The sequence below is a fragment of the Cibotium barometz genome, chromosome 8 (assembly GCF_041138505.1).
Source record: "Cibotium barometz isolate CiBa-2024 chromosome 8, ASM4113850v1, whole genome shotgun sequence".
Taxonomy (NCBI): domain Eukaryota; kingdom Viridiplantae; phylum Streptophyta; class Polypodiopsida; order Cyatheales; family Cibotiaceae; genus Cibotium; species Cibotium barometz.
The window spans coordinates 7,616,887-7,632,680 of record NC_141053.1 but is presented as its reverse complement, the minus strand read 5'-3'; the positions used below and the strand labels follow the sequence as shown (position 1 = coordinate 7,632,680).

Here is a 15,794-nt window from a genome sequence, read left to right as displayed (position 1 = left end):
ATGAAGACAACTACTGTAGAGAGCAATACACAGATGAAAGAGAGAGAGAAGCTTGTGTAACTTTGCTATATACACCAATAAAATCCCGGAATACACAATGAAGGAGTGTGAGGGCAAGGGGCCATTTTATAGGGCCCCTGGCTGGTCGGCCAGCCCAAAACAGGCCGACAGCAGCTTGACTGCTCACGACCAGTAGAAAAGGTCAATTGGCTAGATCAAACCCAGTCAACCAGCACGGAAAGGGTGGTCAGGTATCAGTAGAGTAGTCGGGCAGCCAGCAGCCACAGCCGGCCAGTACCTGGGGGCAGCCGACAACCCATACACAGCTCCAAATAAAAGGGAAAAAATACGGAGAGTGAGGAAAAATGGGAAGACACCAAATACGGGCGGGCACACCCACAACAGAGGCCCTGACATAGTGTACAGACAGGAGATGACTACTAACAGAGTCTGTCACGGCATGCCCCGCTGGGCTTACACTGGTATCAGAGCAAGATTTCTCTTGAAGAAACTTTCTTGGGGTGACAGAGCCATGTCGACAGAAGAGGGAACTTACAAACTATGGAGCTTCAAGCTTGAATGTAGGGAAGGTTGGGGAAATGAAATGAAATGAAATGTTATATTAACGTCTTCAAAAGGCCATAATGACCTATGAGACCAAAAGTTACATCATGGTGGATCTGATACAATGTCTGGATAAAAAACCCCAGAAAATGAAAAATAAAGATGATACTACTGGCACCTAGAAAATGAAACTGGAACTGGAAGGTACACTATGGAGGTACCTCCATCTCATAATATGTGCCGCATCGGACACTGGCGGATCTCCTCAATATCCTCTGTGGTCAGCACCCTGACTGGGTGTCTCGCATGCCTCGCAAGAATAATCCGAATCTGCCGCTGCAACCTCCGTCTATGCTGGGATGCCCTCCTCCGTAGTCGTGGGCGTCTGGACCACCCAAGCTCAATCGCACGATCAATCAGTGTACCCCTGGTGTGGGCGGTATCCATGTCCTGCTGCTGCTGTGGTCCATCTGGCGCAGTGATGGCGGGACTAAAGAAGTCTGTAATGTGCCTCTGAGTCTGGCTCTCTGTGCGCCTAAGCAGGCTATCTCTATGTCTCCGCAGCTCAAGCAAGAACAATCCCAAACACCTCTGGTCCTGGTACCCCATGACTCTGGAAAGTGGTCCAAAACCCTCTCTGAATAAACAGTGGAAACGACCACGTATCTCATAGTATGCAGTACAATGGCATATATAATGCAGCTCTGTCTCTGGCTCCCCATGGCATACTCGGCATATCCTGGCCTCAGCTGGTATACCTCTATATCGGCCAATCTCAATCTCAAGCTGGTGTGAGGATGTACGAATCTGACCAATAGCACATCGTACTGCATGAGACAAGTGTACATCCATGTAACTGGGTCTGATCACAAAACCATCTGCTGTGAGCTGAAGAAAATGCTCTCTGTAGAAAGCCATCTTCGTGCCCAGCTCCTCAGTCGGCTGTATCCATGTCCTCCTAATGTCCAGCTGAACTAAATCCTGACGGATGAGTCTGGTAATCTCTGTCCGTGTAAGAGTGAGAGAGGGTGCCTCCAGAGAATACTGGAAGGGAGGCAATCTGTCCATGCTAAAACCATGTGCCTACAGTGCTTGAGGAACCAGAACATGGAGATGTGTCTCTCCAAGTTGGATCTCCCAATTGTCTCCAAAAAGAACCTGCATGGGTAATGCAATACCAAAGGTCTCCCAATGTAGCGTTTATGACTAAGGAACCATCCTTGCACAATACGGGCAATGCATCTAGGGTGATAGGTTTAGGGACTCCTCTCTAGATCAAAATGGCCATGTCCAAATCTTCTCCCTCGTACATAACTTGAGGATCTGACTGTCTAGCCTACCTATACCAGGGATCTCCAATATGGAATACTGAGTGGACACGAAGGTTGCGAAGTATTGTGGGCATTTGGGATCTTCGTTAATAAGCAGGATTTCTATATTTTTTTTAGCATTTGGAATTTTTTTCTTGAAGGGGGGGGGGGGGGGGGGGAGGCTCCTCGTACCGTACGAACCGTACGGTACGAATGACTGGTATGAGAAACAACTATGATTGAGACTTTATGCTAGCAAATGACCGGTGTTGGTTATTCTAGACCTTTTTTGTGGTTGAGCATGATGAGCTTGCATTGGAGAAGTCTTGAACCAAAAGGGCCATGTTGTGGCCTATGAACGTCAAGGAGAACAAGGTAGCAGAATTATCTCGGAAAGCCTTAAGTCATGAGGTTTCTATGGGTTACCATATGGATTTCACTTTGATAAAGGATCCTTATGCTACCAAAGAGGATTTCAAAGATGTTTTGGAACAGATTGCAAATTATAGATTTGGTGACTTTTTATGTCATCAAGTAGGGTTTTCTTATGATGCAAACACAAGTTATGTGTGACACAAGGAATTGAGGCCAAAGTAATGAAAGTGCCATGCTTCTCCCTACATGGGACATAGAGACACCTTGATTACACTTCAAGCTTTGGAGAGCTACTTTTTATTGACCTAGTATAAGAAAGAACATTGAGTTATATGTTCGAGAATGTTCGGTTTTGTCAGATGGTCAACTTTTAATCGACAAAAGCTAGCAGGATTATTGCACCCATTCAAAGAGTATTGCTATGGATTTACCTTTGGTTAACCAAAGTCACAAAATGGAAATGATAGTATATGGACCTTTTCAGGATACCAAGAAGATCAACCATGTATATCATCGGTTGGACCTTTCAGATCATTGGAGGATATATAATGTTTTCCATGACAGTTTATTGAAACCATGTATAGGTTACCCCCAGAGAAACTCGTTTTGAAGGATCCACCAGGGGTGGAAGAGTCATAATAGATTGAGTTTCATTTTGTGAGAAAAAGAGAAAAGACAGTGGTCAGAAAGTTCCTCTTGGAATTCGAGAATTATTTGCTATTGGATGCCCAATGGATCCCAGAGAAGTACTTCAAGGACTATTTAGATATACTTCGAGCTTATGAGAAAGTGGTTGGTCCAAATGTATTTGAAGTACAAATATGGACATCTTGCAATCAAGACAGATTCAAGAGGAAGGGATTGTGCCTCTAGCTCTCTTCATTGTATATATATATATATTGGACTGAAACTGACCATTATTTTGCTTATAATGGTTACTTGGACATGCTCTAGTTGGGTGGCAACAATGCTAGATAACCCAAGGAGCAAGATTTGTATATGGGAGGCAATGATGTCAGATGACCCATTGGATGGCAAAGATGCCAGATATCTTGGACTTCGCAGTCGGGCGGTCATTGCGACCAGACGGCCCAGATGCCTGTAATGGATTTCACAATCGGACGGTCATTGCGACCAAATGGCCCATATGTGACTGTATTGGATCTCATAGTCGGGCGGTCAATGCAACCATATAGCCCAGATGACTATGGAAGAACTTTCGGGCGGTCCTAGTGACTAGATGGCCCTGAGGATAGTCTAAGCAGTCCTAGTGGCCAGATGGCTCAGCACGGTTTCAATGAAACCAGACAGGACAATCCATGAACAGGAGGATCGTTACTTGTGCATTGCATACTAATGTATGTTTGAATTTCTTTGACTTTATGTGCAGCTTCTGGCCAGTACTTTGAATACCTAGTAGACGCGAATGATGCATACTTTTTTGTTAACTAGCTTGTGTCTAGTTTTTGCCAGAGGTAAGTATGCATTTATTTTATCTAACACATGTGACAGGTAATGAAGATGTACCATCAAGAATAAGGACATCGGTCAAAGAAAAGACATTGAGATGTTGCCAGATGAGCAGATGACACCACATATATGGGGAAAGACCAGATGCACAAGCTCACCAGATGGGGCTAGTAACTTCAAACATATGGAAGTACTTCATGTACTTGGAACACATGGATATACATGGAACATATGGATGTGTTTCGAACACTTGCAGTCTGCAGTTGAGAACAACTGCGATATAAGAGAAAGGGAATGTAACTATTTGGCCCTCCTAGCTCTATTTCACATGATGAAACCCATGCCCGGATATCAAATAAGTGGAAGAAGACATGGGGACAGCGTCCATAAGATTTGATTAAGAAAAAGCACCATTCTTGGTCAAAAAAGCAAAAAAAAAAAAAAGTAAAAGTTCAAACAGGGTTGACCGTGAGCCAAGGGCACCATTGGAAAGAGTGTTAGCACATTCATCCCCAGATTCTGCTCTTTTATGGTGCCCATTTGGTCCCTTTTGCATGGCCCTTGCTTGTGGGCTGGCCACCCCTTTTTCTAGTATTTTTTTGGGATTTTTCCCAGCTTTTCTGGCATTTTCCAGTCGGCCTGTCCAGTAGCTCTAGTCGGCCTGTTTTGCAGCTCCAATCAGCCAGCTTACCTCTACTATAAATGCTGGCCTCTCATTGTTCATTCAGTCTTGTACATATTTTGCTCCCTCACTTATGAGACTCGTAGTGTCTCTTGCTTGGGACTGTTTTGCTTCAGTATATTCAGCATAGTTTTCTCCATATCTCTCTCTCTCTTGCACTCTCTGTTCAGCACATTCTAGTGCCACTCTGCTTCCGCTCTGTGCACTCTTTCATGGTATCAGAGCTCCCGGTTTAGCAACCTTTTTGCTGCCCCAGATTCAGCACTGTTTTCAGCACCTCCTTCTCTGCGTTTTCCTTCAGATCTGTAGCTCTTTCAGGCTGCATTTTCTGGACTGAACCTGGTCACTTTGCCTCTGCATTTTTCTCTCAGATCTGCAGCTTCCTTTGCTGCGTTTTCTGGACTGAACTTGCTGGTTGCTGCGCCCTTCAGTTTGGCTTCATCAACACAGCCTTCTGGTACTGTTTGACCAGTTTTCTTCTGTTCCACGTGGAGTTTGGGACATAGGCGGCCTGTTTTCTTCAGGACAGCAGCTTCCTTTGCTGCGTTTTTCCTCTCCCGTGGGTTTGCTCCCTTGCAGAGGGGGTCTTTGGTGTTGCAGGCTTTGGTGGCACTCTTGATACCTGTGGAGGACACTTCTACTTCAGAGTTTGTGCAATTTCTTTCTTGAGATTGAGCCCAAGCTTTTGTGATGGCTACACCGACTTCTCTTCACATGTTTGCTGAGTCTGCCAAGTTGGATGGTTCCATATAGTGCTTTACGAAGTTTTACAATTGATTTCAGATGCTTCTGAGTGCTTCATGGTGATTCCAAGAAATTCCAAGTCATGAGTGCATCTTAGTGCTTCTGAGCATTTTCAGACCACTTCTGAGTGCCCGACAGTGCACTATATTGCTTAACCATGCTTTATAGTGCTTGACATACTTCTTCAAGTGATCACAAGTGCTTCTAAGTGGTTCATAGTGGTTCCAAGTAATTTTATGTCATTCCAAGTGCATCTAAATGTTTCTGTGTGCTTCTAAGTGCCTTTTGTTGCTTCTGAGTGCTTAATAGTGCTTCCAAAAGGTGCCAGGTGCCTGAGAGTTCTTCCAAATGCTTCCAAGTGCTTATGCTCGTAATAGCTTAACAGAGTTTCAGAAGTGATAACAGGAGCTTCTAACTGCTTCCAAGTGCTTGTAAGTGCTTGTAAGTGCTTCCAAGTGCATCTAAATGTTTCTGTGTGCTTCTAAGTGCCTTTTGTTGCTTCTGAGTGCTTAATAGTGCTTCAAAAAGCTGCCAGGTGCCTGAGAGTTCTTCCAAACGCTTCCAAGTGCTTATGCTCGTAATGGCTTAACAGAGTTTCAGAAGTGATAACAGGAGCTTCTAACTGCTTCCAAGTGCTTGTAAGTGCTTCCAAGTGCATCTAAATGTTTCTGTGTGCTTCTAGGTGCCTTTTGTTGCTTCTGAGTGCTTAATAGTGCTTCAAAAAGCTACCAGGTGCCTGAGAGTTCTTCCAAACGCTTCCAAGTGCTTATGCTCAGAATGGCTTAACAGAGCTTCAGAAGTGATAACAGGAGCTTCTAACTGCTTCCAAGTGCTTGTAAGTGCTTGTAAGTGCTTGCTAGAGCTTCTAAATGCTTGCTAAGTGCTTGCTAGTGCTTCTAAGTACTTACAAGTGCTTCCAAGTGCTTCTAAGTGCTTGCTAGTGCTTCCATGTGCTTCTAAGTGCTTCCATGTGCTTCTATGTGCTTGCTAGTGGTTCCAAGTGTTTGCTAGTGGTTCCAAGTGCTTCCAAGTGCTTGCTAGTGGTTCCATGTGCTTCTAAGTGCTTCCATGTGCTTCTAAGTGCTTCTAAGTGCTTCCAAGTACTTCCACATGCTTTACTTGCTTCTAAGTGTTTGCTAGTGCTTCCAAGTGCTTCTAAGTGCTTCCAAGTGCTTCCAAGAAATTCCATGTTATTCCAAGTTCATCTAAATGGATCCTCGGGCTTCTAAGTGCTTGGAGGTGCCTGAGAGTGCTTTATAGTGCTTTACAACCATTTACAAGTGCTGCCAGGTACAAAAAGTGCTACTAAGTGCGTCTAAGAGCTTTACCCAATGAGTGTCATAGCTTTACATTGATTGAAAGTGCGTCATAATGCTTACCAATGCTATAGGTTGCTTCAGAATGATTTATAATGCTTGATAGTGCGTCTAAATTTGTCTTCTTTGTCACAGAGGGACTTCTATATGCAGTTCCAAGTGGCTCATCCTAACATAAGAATCTCCCTCAAATGTTTTGAGGGTCTAAAGCCATACTTCGTACGCAAGTTGAAGGACCGCAACACTTGTTGCTGTGAATACCATGTGCAGCTTGTCTACTTCAAGGAAGCTCTTAATCAGATGCGCCAGGGAAGATATGGGCTACATGGCCGGCCATGCAGTTGCAGGTGCCTTGTTTGCAGTTCTCATGATGGAACAGCACAGTGCGCGGCCTCCAATGCCACATTTCTAAGCTTAACAGACCTGTGGGAGTCTGTATCGTGCCTAAAACCCATTGACTATGCTTATCACCGTAGACAATGTCTTTTGGGTACATGCCAACATTGTGGCATTAAACTGATCTCCTTGTGTCCACATGAAAAAAGCGATGACATCTCTATGATGACTGTCAAGCTTTTTGACGACGTTCCTACACAGGAAGTGGATGAGAACGATCAAGCAAAAACTCGGAAAGATCTTGTTGTTCGCCAAGTCAGCCCGAGGACTTTCACTTCCTTGCTTCAAAGCAAATTGGGAAACTTCATCAACACAATTATAAGTACAGATGGCAAGCTGAACAATTCAAAGAGTGTTTGGATAAATTTCTAGATGATGTAGTGGTGTCGGTAGTGGATTTTGCAGAGAATTACTCCTTCAAGGTGCAGAATGAAATTCAGTCAATGCATTGGTATTCAACTCACGTGACAATCTTGGTCCACATTTCGTACCTGCGTGATGTGCTTGGTACCATTCGGAAGACAACCCACTTCTACATCTCTGATGTCAAAATCCACGACACTTTGTTTGTGCAGCACTGCTTTCTTTTGCACAATGAGTGGCTGAAAGCTCAAGGATGCAATGTCAAGCGACACTGGGTGTGGTCTGATGGCGTTGCTTCACAATTCAAAGCAAGGCACCCTTTCTATTTTGTAGCCCGATACTTCAATATGACAGGTATTGAGATGATGCACAGTTTCTTCGCATCCGACCATGGGAAGGGCGAGCACGATGGGGCTGGTGCGGTGCTCAAAAGAGCTCTCACACAGGAGCAGCTGAAATCTGACGGATGGGTGTTACATAACGCTTCAAGTGTGGTGGCATTCCTCAACGCAACCCTCAAGAAAGAATGTCCATTGATAGGGAAGAAAGTCGATCGTAGATTCTGGGAGGTCAAGCTCGGTGATGTAGACAGAGATAGAGAGTGGGATTGCATGCGGATCAAAGGGTCTCGACTCTTCCACTGTGTCAACGGCTACAGTCAATCAAATATGCACGAGCTATGGTGCAGACCATTGTCCTGCTTTTGCCATGCGTGCATGAAAGACCAATGGAGGAGATGTGTAAACAAGGACCACGTTGAGAGGTGGCAGTACTTGCGAATACAACCGACTATCAATGTTCAAAACGATGGAGAAGCATCCAGCGATGATGAGTTACCAGGAGCCCCCATGTATGCTGGCCACCATGACGACCTAAGTGATGCCTTGATGGTTGGCCAGAACTTCGCAGTGAATGCAGAAGAGCCAAGTGCAGACTTCTACATCTTGAAGTGCACTAAAACCAAGCGCTTGACCATCAAATCTGAAAGGGATAAATGACATAACCATGTTCAAAAGAACTCATTTGTCGTTGAGGGACTCTTCTACGACAAGGTAAATGGCCAAGATGACACCTACGTTCTTTTGGATGACAAGCCCCCTGCTTTTATCTACTCCCATCTGGTGCGATGCATCAGGTTTCCGATGTGCTCGGTAGAAGGTGAGCCTAATGTATATGAATTGTCAAATGATGTATTTGAACAAATCTATAATAGCATGCCCCCAAAGGAGAACTTGTAAGTTCTAACTTTCAAGCTAGCACAATGCATCCTCCTAAGAAGCACTATTTCGCACGTTCAACTCTTTGACAACACTTTCAGTAGTAGACAAGCACTTTAAGACCACTTGACAAGCACTTCTAGTACCTACACAAGCACTTCTAGGATCTACACAAGCACTTTCAGATTACTTGAAAAGCACTTTAAGTACCTAGACAAGCACTTTAAGTAACTAGACAAGCACTTTCAGACCACTTGACCAGCACTTCCCAAACAATTGAAGTACCTACACAAGCACTTGGAGGCCACATGGTAAGCACCTGTCAGGTACTTTTAGTACCTAGACAAGCATTCCAGACCACTTGACAAGCGCTTTAAGCACCTTGACAAGCACTTTCAGATTACCTGACCAGCAGTTAGCCAGCACTTTCTAGTACCTAGACAAGCACATGTTTAGTACTTTCAGACCACTTGAGAAATTCTTGTCAAGCACTTCAGTACCTGGACAAGCACTTTTAGTATCTAGACAAGCACTTTCAAACCACTTGACAAGCACTTCAATACCTAGACAAGCACTTTCAAACCACTTGACAAGCACTTTTAGTGTCTAGACCAGCACTTTTAAACCACTTGACAAGCACTTCAGTACCTAGACAAGCACTTTTAGACCATCACTTTCTTAAGAGTCCACAAAATGCAACCACAGTATAAGCTAAAGAAAATGACACCAGATCGACACAAAATCGTTCCAAGGTCAAAACCATTTTTGTTTGTATATATGTCAAGAAGTGTTGGAAGTTAGCCACACAATAAAGGCACGGTGTCAGAGTACATTAAGCTACACAGTAAGGGCATGGTGTCATGGCAGTGAAGGGGCTACAGGCAGTCCTCTGTACAATGGGAAAAATGCCAGCAAAAGCACTTCTAATTTACTGTTTTACTCTTTGGACACTTATTCTTTCTTTCTTTAGGATCCAGGTTGGGGGTAATTTTCGGCAACGTGGGGGCTTCAATTTCTTTCATTTCCTCAACATTGTTCCGCACGATTCTCCAATTCGACCGTTGCAAGGCATCATCCCTGACATCAAAAGGGCACTCTCTGACAATTTTTGCTCTGTCAGCACTTTCTGCCCACTGCAACACAAAGTCAGCCACATCCTGTTTCAGAAAATTTTCCCACTACCCCTCAGTTTGCTTCTCCACTTCAGGAAGGATCACATAGCATGCAAGATCATTAGAGTACATTTTATACAATGAGTCATCTAGCACAAGTATATTTGTCTTATTGAATTTCGAGAAAAGATGCCAGAAGGTATCTAGGTTTTTCAAGAACATTGGCCTAGGAGGATTATCAAAGCGCCAAGTGCAAACATGGCAAGCGATTTGCGACAGCCATCCACTCATGCATTTCTTGGCTTGAGGCAGGCACTTATCCATGGCTGTCTCCAATTCCCTGCCTCTGTGGGAGGTCCACACAAATACCTCTGCAACCTGACTCCACGCAAGTAAGAACACCTCTGCATCCTGCCGTACATAATAGGTGATGTTCTCATCCTCACGGACTTTGGAAAAGTATAGCGTTGAGACATTTGGGGGAATCTCTGTACTGCGCTTATCGTGCACACACAAAAGAACCTTGTTGAAGTCAACAACGACTGCCAGGTCTCGAGAGTCATTGAAGCGTCGAAACTGATAGCGTGGAGGGCAGTGTTCAATGTGCTCTACCTCATGAGTGGGTGGTAGGGTTTTCGAGCCAACAACTTGAATTTTAACTACATGCACAACAATTAAGATAGTCAAGACACGCACAGACACTGAGACAAAGGACTTATATATTATATTGCCGCAAAATAATGCGGCTTGCAGGGCTTTGGGAAAAATTGGGTTAGTACTTTTCATGGGGTCCCAACGAGGCCCATCCTCCACCTGCCTTTTCTTCTTCTTCCGCAGCTCTCCTGCAACAAATTGGAGGGTCTCCTTCCATATCTAGGTCCAACTCCTCTTTAGTATGTACACCTTTGTCGACGCGGCTTGGCTCTCCAATTGGAGCACTAACATGACTTAATGTCTTAATGACATCAGTACCTGGGATAGCAATAGGAAATCAAGTTAGGAGCACAGGTAGTTAATATGATCACAATGATCATGGATAATCATGTCTGAGGATAACATGTTACAGCAACCAAAATTACCTTGTGTGATCTTAGAACTAGGTGTCTCCCTCAGGATGCCTCCATCACCAAGCACATCAGTTTTTTCAACAAACAGACTACAACCCTCAAAGTTTTTGTATTTCATCATCAAGGCGTCTAGGTCGAAGGGGGCGTCCACATCATGCATGGATGAGGTGGAAGCGGCTCGGTCCACCCCCTCGCCAACCTCTGGCTCACTTGAGACATAACAGACAATTACTGTACATATCAAAAGTAGCATGAATCCTGTCCTATGAAAGGCATGCCTTACCTATGGACTCCTCATATGCATTCCCAAGTGCCCAACATCTTGCTACAAGTGGTATCTCCCACGAACAGTCCGGAACAATGCACTTGGGCTCAGTCGCACAGACAATGGAAAAGCAAAAGGAGTGGTACTTGTGGACACATGGCAGATAATAAACGCCGGCCGCATGTTTGCTTGACAGCAGCTGGCCACAGGCCACACAAGATCCACCAATGAGGACAGTGTCAGCACCTAGGACAGACTTGGCAGGCGGGGTAGGCACTAGAAGGACTCTCCCCTCTCTCTTCAAGAAAGTGCATGCCTCCTTCACGAAGGAGGCCTGTCTCCTCAGCTCACATAACACATGCTCCATTTCCTCAACCGAAGCCTGCACATAATGAAAAACAACCAGCTATCAGAACTTTCAAGCATGTGTAAGTGGTTTGAGCACCTGTCAGTGGTCTGTGCAGTGCCCTAAGGTCTAAGCACCAGTGAGTGGTCTAAGCACTTGCAAATGATGCAACCACTTGCAAGTGGCTCTTCCAAGTGTTCTAAGCACCTGTTAAAGGTCTTAGAAATTGTATGTGCTTTGTGCTTTTGCTAGTGTTTTAAGCCTTCTAAGCACATGTTAAAGGTCTTAGAAATTGTATGTGCTTTGTGCTTTTGCTAGTGGTCTAAGCACTTGAAAGTGGTCTAAGCACTTGCAAATGATGCAACCACTTGCAAGTGGCTCTTCCAAGTGTTCTAAGCACCTGTTAAAGGTCTTAGAAATTGTATGTGCTTTATGCTTTGTGCTTTTGCTAGTGTTTTAAGCACTTGAGTGAGCACTTGAAAGCGGTATGAACACTTGCAAGTGGTCATGAACTTCACTAGTGGCCTAGGCACTTGCAAGTGGTATGAACACTTGCAAGTGGTCTTAGAACTTGCAAAAGGCATGAACACTTACAAGTGGCCTTAGAACTTGCAAGTGGTATGACCACTTGCAAAAGGTATGACCACTTGCAAGTGGTCTTAGCACCTTCAAGTGGTCTAAGCATTTGTTAAACTTCTAAGAACTTGCATGATTTCTATGCACTTGCTAGTGATGTAAGCACTTACAGTGGTATAACACTTGCAAGTGGTCACAGCACTTGCAAAAGGTCTGAATACTTATGAGTGGTCTATGAACTCGATGACCTCTAAGCACTTGCAAGTGATGCAAGTGAAACAAGCACTTGCAAGTGGTGTAAATGCTACACCACTTTCAAGTGCTTGAATCACTTGCAAGTGCATATATCACTTGCAAGTGCTTGGACCACTACTTAAAGGATAGAAAAATGCTTGAGTTTTCAAAAGTACCTGCATAGTGGACACCTCCTCCTTCATCTCTGCAGCAAACGTCACAGCACCAGAAGCCACTGAGACCACCCTCTCCAGCACTCCTATCTCAGCTTCCTTCTTCAGAATGAGAGCTTCATTTTCTAGGGGAGATGCTTTTAATATCTCCATGTCTGCTTTAAGTCTCTCCATCTCTACTATAATCGGGGGCATAGGCCGAATAGGTACCTTCGTTGCGTAGCCACAAATCCCTCTTCTCTGCTAAGACCAATTTAGCAGAACCAACCTTCGCTTCAGCAATATGGGCCTGCCCATCAAGATCTTCAGCAATTCTACCTAACCATTCTATGTATAGGGGCTGGGATGCAACCTCAGTCGGTTTTGCAGGATGATTAGACATTGTCAAGGCGTAGGACAACAGCATGCTCTGTTTGTCCATATAAGATAGAAACACCGTAATCGGACATGAACTTTCTCACTTTGCGATTCAAACCTCCCCGTTGAGCCTTCACATTCTCCAAGACCATACCACCCACCACAGCCCATGCAATCTTGTGACTTTCGGGTTGAGCTTTAGCAGCTGCACAATTCTCAAAGGTAAATCCCCTAGCAAACTTTGTCATTAGTTCCCCATTGGTAGAGGGGGCAGCCTGGTACACTTTCTGGTACAAAAGACGGCAAGCGTCGTATAGGTGATCCTGCACCATATGCAGGAAGACCTTTGTCTTCTTCTTTTCGGGAACTTTGAAGACAGTCAGCCACTCCTCAGGTGGCAAATCCTCGACAGTAAGGTCTTTGGGCAGCTTGCCCTCCATGCTCAAGCCGTACTCAGCATGCAACTCAGCTGCTGAGTAGCAAAAACGGGAGAGCTTGGGGTACTCAGAGAACAAGCAAATGTTAGTTCTCAAGGGGAGCATGCATTGACAAGGAAACAATGTGCAAACAAAAGCCAATGGAGGAGATATGTAAGAAGGATATGTGCATGCAGCAGACATGGAAGAGGAGCACAATACCTTTCCGAGCGGACTTTTCTGTTGGGGGGCCGCATGTTGTCTAGGAAGCTTCACCTTGCTCTGGCATCGGTGAAGGGGTCTGCACGACTGAGTCAGCATCCGCAAAGGGTCTCTTGCACCTCCTAGGGGGGGTGTTCTTCTTGGGGGTGGGATCACTCATCTCTGGGCACACGGCTGTGAAACGGTGAAACCGTGAGTGATGCGAGGCAGCAGAGGGATGAATGGGCAGGAAGCTCGCTTGGTGAGAGGGAATGCAAGAACGGAGCAGACGGAGAAGAGGAGTAGAGGGAGAAGGGGGGCGCGCGCGACAGGCCAAATCAATGCATTCTTTAAAGAGGGTGGCCCAATCCTTTTCATGATGGCCCACTATTTTCCATATTACAAGAAGGGAGGCGCCAAATCATTGCATGCTTTGAAGAGGGGGGCCCAATTAATTTTATGATGGCCCACTATTTTCCATATTACTAATTTTAAAAACACTAAACTTCCCTCCTTTTAGGGGCTATTGGTGGTACCACCAAAAGGTGAAAAAAGTGGTACCACCTATACATGCTTTCACCCGCATGGCTAAAAAAAAATTTCTCCTGCAATCGTGGTCGAAGGGTACCCCTATGGGAAACTCCCACTGCTCTGCCAGCATCTACATCCACTGGCCATAATCTCACACGTGGACTTTTCAATCACTCACCAGGCTTGTGGGATCCCACAATGTCTTCTCTGAGACACATAATGGCCTGACATGATCCTGCAAGCTTAGTGAGAGTAAACTAAAAAAAGAAGAGAGCCAAGCACATATGTATCTCCTCCATACTCATCCTTAGATTCTGAAGTAGCCTCCTCTTTAAACTACTCCTTTGTGTTGGACAAACAATCTTTTGCGATGTGCTCAAGGGACTCACACTTAAAACATTGCCCTGCCCAGACGCTTGGCTTAGAACTCTTCCTAAGAGTCGTGACTTTGGCTCCCCCACTAGAATTGTTCTTACTCTCTGTGGCATTACAGCTCCTTCCTTGGAAATCTCCTTGCTTTTATGCTCTTAATGTTGTGTCCCTGGCTTGAAATCTTCCCATATCTCAAGGATCATTGCAATATAAACCATGTCCTAGAGACTCCCAACACTGACGAGCACGTACAAATGCGTGGAGGGACCACTTTCAGCCTTCCACAAATCTTTCCACCTGCTTCGATGGCCAAATGGACCTCTGAATCATGAGCAACTACTTCTAGAAGCAAGTCATTACTTACTCGCACATTGTGACTGAGTTATTCACAAAAGAACTTTTTCACAAAAATACTTGCACTACCTCTAGCAAAAATTCTCCCATTGTTTTTGCAACGCACACCAGTAATCAATGTGAGTGACAGCAATCATCCCACATCCAAACTCCACCTGAGTGCCAGGCAAACTGGAATGGGAAGAAGAATGAGAACTCGGTGGAGAGGGATCCCACAGAGGGACCCCATCCAAATACCAACTATGGTGTGAATGGTGACTCCCATGCTGGCTCTCATGTCAATCCAAGTGTTCCCAAGAACAGGAGTAGCATTCGGGCTGTCATTCACCACGATACTCAAAGTACGGCAGCTGCTCCACCATCTTGCTCGTGATCATCCTCCACAATCCAAGAGTGTCAGCCAGCTGTGGCGGATTTTAAATCCAGGGCCCCTTGAGGCAGGCGCCCCTGCTGGCCCACAACCCATTGAGCAGAAAATTCTTGCTGGAATGTTGCCATATCTTCTGACAGCATACTGGAAAGAGCAGCCATCACATTCTTGGTGGCCATGATGAAAGCTGAAAATTGGCACTCAGCAAAGGAACCAAACCCTAACTATGCTCTCCTGAACTAACCCTAAACAGGCAGACAATACACATGAGATGCTGAAGAAGAAAATTGTGCGAGAACCCTAGGCTCTGAAACTAAATCTAGACATACTTGCTGTGACAGAGTTAACAAAGAATATGAACTGCCAAAGACTTTCACAAACACAATCACGACAAGTGTCTACACTAATTCTGGTGTAGATCCCTAGAGCCCAAGCGTAATTAGAGAATGAAATATGTACAATGCTGTGTCAAAAATACAAATGCCCAACTGGCAGGAAGATAAGCCCAAGTTGATGGAGAACTCTTAACGCTCCTCAATCGCTGACTTCTGCCTGTTGATTACCACCTTCCAATACACACTTGTCCCTTTCTCTGGCTGCACACTTGCTGTGAAATGCTGAGTATCTGATGATAATAAAGTGGGGAGGAGGGCATGTCTATTTATAGGGCCATTTATGGTCCCTGTCAAGAATTGGCCTGCTCTACCTGCTACCCGACCTGCCCACAACCCAGCCACGTGGTTGTCCAGCCTGCTATACACGTTGCATATTCGGCCTCTAAGACTGGTTATTGTCGTCCAGTCTGACGCCAAGATGGAGGTGGGTCAATGCCCATTCTGAAAATATTGAGTATGATAAATCTGAATTTGTATTATTGGGTATTGAAAAATCCCATTTGTTGGAGAAAAAGTTACGACACCAAAGAAGAAAAAGCTCAAAGCAAAGAACGATATCACGATACCTTGATCAAAAAGCTGATACAA

At 44.9% G+C, this 15,794-nt stretch overlaps 1 protein-coding gene across 2 annotated transcripts in view; it reads right to left on the bottom strand.

The window, feature by feature from the left end:
• LOC147635868 (Haloacid dehalogenase-like hydrolase (HAD) superfamily protein) overlaps positions 1-15,794 on the bottom strand; it is a 62,581-nt gene that overhangs the window by 44,189 nt on the left and 2,598 nt on the right. The gene's annotated exons all lie outside the window — the stretch shown is intronic.